Raw genomic sequence first — 3,758 nt, 5'->3', positions numbered from 1 at the left:
GCGCGGTCTGCGTGGCCGAGGGCTCCCGCCAGGGGGCGTCCTGTGCGGAGGGCGCGGGGGCGCGGGGGCTCGGGGCGCGCGCGCGCTCGTTCGCGGGGGCGCGCGTGCTGCGGACCCGGCGGAGGGCGAGCTCGGCGCTAGCGCGGTGACCTCTTTGCGGAGCTCGGGCGAAGGGGGGGAGGGGCGGTTGCCGCAACTACGGGACGGCCCGCCCTGCCCCCACCACGGCACCTCCGAGCCTCAAGCTCCCGAAACCTTCTTCGTTATTGGTTTCCTTCCTGTCGCTGCCTGACCCCGACGTAGAGGGCAGGGGCCGCATGCAGATTTCGCCAACGAAGGACGGGACCACGATAACCCCTGACTCAGAGCCCTCCAAAGCACAGCCCCCACCTCCCCCCGGGACCTTTCCACCTTGCTTTCAGGCTGAGATCACGTGGGCCCCTGTGTCTGCGCACCCCACCCCACCCCTAGACTGGAGGGGCCCGAGACACCTGGCACAGAGAGGGAGGCGGAGGAAGGGCAAGGAAGTTGTTAGTGGACAAACCCCCCAACACACACACACACACACACACACACACACACACACAGCATACCCTTTTCCTTAATTAATTATGTAATTATTTGCTCATTGCTTTCTTCTGCTAGTCTCTGCGATCGGCTGTCTCATTAGCTGCTGTAGCCAATGTCCTGGCACACAGTAGTTGCTCAATAAACAGACCCTTAGTCCCCAGAGCCCCATCACGGCTTGGGTTAGACATCAAGGTTTCCTGGAAATAACATGGAGTTGCAGTGGGAAAAACCTACCAAGTCTGGCTCTTCCCATGACCTGTAGTCCTTATGGCCTCTCTCCATGTGTCCCGGTACCTCCATTGGATCTAGGATCAGATTGGACAAGGATATCTGCAGTGGCTTTGCGGCTCTGGTGTCTGGTCATTCTGTGATGACAGGACACAGATCTGGGCAGAGGAAACGCGTGGTAGGTGTGAGGGCCGTTCTTACAAATATCACCTAGCCAAATGTCCATCTTAGGCTCTGTTTACTGAGGGTTAATTCTGTGCTGGCACAGAGTGGAGCGCTAAGGGCTTTACACGTAGCCCAATTTAATATAGCAACCTCATAAGGTAGCTGCTATGATTCTATAAAACTTCCAGAGGAAAACAAGAGAAATTTTTGTGACTTTGGGTTGGGCAAAGAGTTCTCAGATGTAACGCCAAGAGCATGATCCATAAACGAAAACAATCAATTAATTGAACTTCATCAAAATTAAGAACTGCTCTTCAAAAGTCATTGCTACAAGAATACGTGAGGGCAAACCACAGTCTGGGAGAAAATCTTTACAAATAGCATACATCTGATAAGGAATTTGCATCCCAAGTATATAAAGAATTCTAAAGAGTCAATAATAAGAAAACAATCTGCTCTTTGCAAAACGGGCAAAAGATTTGAACAGATAACCTATCACCAAGAAAGATATACGGACGGCAGCTAAGGACATGAAAAGATGCTGAACGTCATCAGTCATTAGGGAAATGCAAATTAAAACCAGGATGGGATACTTCCACGCACGCCTTAACGTGCTTAAAAAAATTTAATTTGACAATATCAGGTGCTAACGAGGATTTAGAACATGTGGAGCTCTTGTACCTTGCTGGTGAAAATACAAAGTGGTACAGCCATGTAGGAAAACAGGCGAGCAGTTTGTTATAAAGGTAGCTTACACATTTACCGTATGATCCCGTAATCCCTCTCCTAGGTATTTACCCCAAAGTTATTTTCGTACAAGACCCTGCACAACAACCCAAATGTCCCTCAACTGGAGAACGTATAGACTGTGGAGTACTGCGTGCCGTGGACTACTACACGGCAATGAAAATGACTCAACAATTGACACATTCAACGACCTGGGTTATACTAAGTAAAAGAGGCCAGACTCAAAAGACTGCAGGCTGCATGGTTCCCTTTCTGTGCCCTTCTTGCAAAAGCAAAACTATAGGGACAGAAAACAGATCAACGGTTGCTGGGGACTAGAAGTGCAGCTAGGGGGCACGTTTTAGGATTTACTAGTAAGGGGGGGAGGGAGAATTGGGGGATGATGGATTTATTTTATAATTTGTGGTGATAGCGATACAATCGACTATATGTCCATAAAAAGGGTGATTTTCATTGTATGTAAATTATACACAATTTTTTATTAAAAATCTTTTTAATATTTATTTATTTTTGAGGCAGAGAGAGACAGAGCTTGAGCAGGGGAGGGGCAGAGAGAGAGAGGGAGAATCGGAAGCAGGCTCCAGGCTCCGAGCTGTCAGCACAGAGCCTGACGCGGGGCTCGAACCCACAAACCTGAGTCGAAGTCGGGTGCGTAACTGACCGAGCCACCCAGGTGCCCCTACACAAATTTTTTTTTTTTAATGGAGAATAAATCTGTGTGAGTGTGAGGGGCCAAATCAGTAAATAACATTCACTCGCTTATTCTTCCAATAAATCTTTATTGGAAGCCCACCTTACACAAGACTTTGTGTTAGACATGGGGCGCATCGGGGTGAAGAATTTAGAGACTGTTCGTAATCCTTCCAGCTTAAAGATTTCATCACACCAGTGAATTTAAATCTCAGAAAGGGTGGTGCTTAGGAACCGGAGCGTCAGACTCAGATATTCTTGGACGGAAGTCCTGGCTCCCTCCAACAGTCACTGAGTCACCTTGGCCAAACGGCTTCACCTCTCTGGGCCTGTTTCCTCGTATGAAAATGGAAATAAGCAAAATATTATAAATAAACCTGAGGACTATTGTCAGGATTCAATGAGTGCACGCACAAAATATACCCAGCATAGTGCTGGATATATATAAAGAATGAGCTTAGTAACCATTTTTTTAATTAAAAAAATTTTTTTAGTGTTTATTTATTTTGAGACGGAGAGAGAGAGCAAGCGAGGCAGGGGCAGAGAGAGAAGGAGACACAGAATCTGCAGCAGGCTCCAGGCTCCGAGGTGTCAGCACAGAGCCCGCACGGGGCTTGAACTCACAGACCTGTGAGATCACGACCTGAGCCGAGGTCGGACGCCCAACCGACTGAGCCACCCAGGCGCCCCACAGGCATTTTCTTAGAAGCACGAAGTTATAAATGATGGATGGGTTTCCAGGGTCACTCATGAATCTCTAACTCAATACCTATCATTGCGCGTTACGGAAACATCCTCCTTTTCCTCTTCCACTGCTTGTGTTTGTGATCCCTGTTAACGGCAAGGCCAAAGGAGGAAGTCAGGCTGTTCTTCGCGTGTCAAGATTTTGCAAATCCAGAGCTTCCTGATCTCGCCCTGCCCTGTAATTTGAGTTCCCGGTCCAGCCCGAGCTGCAACTCACCTTGGCTCCTTCTCTCCTGCCCCCTTGAGGCCGCTTTGGTATGGAAGGTGTCAGGTCTGTTTTCTGCGGGAGTGTGGAGTTGCCTGGGCAGAGGGGCGACGCTGTTCGTTGGCTTTGAACGGATGAACCACAGCAGAACTGTGGTCTTAAAAATTTGCTACAGGTATCTTTCTGGAGAGCTGCTTGGCGGAGTGTTTCAGCTGACGTGGCAATCCCATTCTTTTCTCAAGGACGGGATGAAGGAAGTACTCACAGCCCTAGTTAGCTCCGAGCCTACGTACTAAATTCATCTAGTCATTTGCTCAACACATATGTGACACCACTGTGTGCCAAGTCGCTGAAAACCCTTGGGATCCAATAGCATATGGTCTCTCACCTGAAGGATCTCATTGTCCAG

The sequence above is a fragment of the Panthera onca genome, chromosome B4 (assembly GCF_046562875.1).
Source record: "Panthera onca isolate mPanOnc1 chromosome B4, mPanOnc1 haplotype 2, whole genome shotgun sequence".
Lineage (NCBI taxonomy): Eukaryota > Metazoa > Chordata > Mammalia > Carnivora > Felidae > Panthera > Panthera onca.
This window is presented reverse-complemented; position numbering follows the sequence as displayed.